The following is an 840-nucleotide window of genomic DNA, read 5'->3' on the forward strand; positions in this document are numbered from 1 at the left end:
GTTGTACCTTTCTTCACTTCCTTTCTAGCCGTTTTTGCCCATCCAACAAGTTGTTGCTGTGTCTGATCGTTGAATATTGCATGAACTTCCCATCTTTTCACCGAAAGAAGAAGGTGGGGTTCTGAGTTTGCGTCTTTGCCTAGTTGATATCAACATAAGGAGATGCAAAATTTCATACCTGAGTGACAAGTGCATAGAACGGTAAGGTACTATATATAACTGCAGAGAAGCTGAACCAATACCCTGAGTCATCAAAAACAAAAAGATTCTACATTTCAAGATCAAGAAACTTGACAACTATTACCCGATGATGAGTCTTGGAATTATGAACTTGACATGTCCCATGATGCATGAATCCCAACCGTATTAATTGAAACTGTAGTTACAATTATTGCCAGGGTTTAATTTCTATGAATTATGATGTAAGTTGATATCTTCTAGAATATATGGTTTAAATTGATTTATGGTACAAATACGTACATTAGCTGAGTTCCGTTTATTAGGTTTTGCTCATAGAAAATTTTGTTTCTTCCCCATTTAACAACCCTATCATACCAATTTAAACTGAAAATCATGTAAAACCTAATAAATGGAACTCTAACCAAAATCAAAGTTGAAATAGAAGAGGTTTTTTTTCAATGGTCCGTTTTTTTTTTTTTTGGTAAGTTTTCTCCCAGTAAATTGGGCTTCTTGAGTTGAGAAAAAGCCCAATTGGTTTCTTTTAACTTATATATGGTTGAATTCCTGATTGATTATGTGTTGATGGTAATATAAATTTAGGGTTGGAGTCCTGTGGGAGATTTTAATTGATTATCAAATCCTTTTTTTTTTTTTTTTTTT

Source organism: Camelina sativa, chromosome 6 (genome assembly GCF_000633955.1).
Source record: "Camelina sativa cultivar DH55 chromosome 6, Cs, whole genome shotgun sequence".
Classification (NCBI taxonomy): Eukaryota; Viridiplantae; Streptophyta; class Magnoliopsida; order Brassicales; family Brassicaceae; genus Camelina; species Camelina sativa.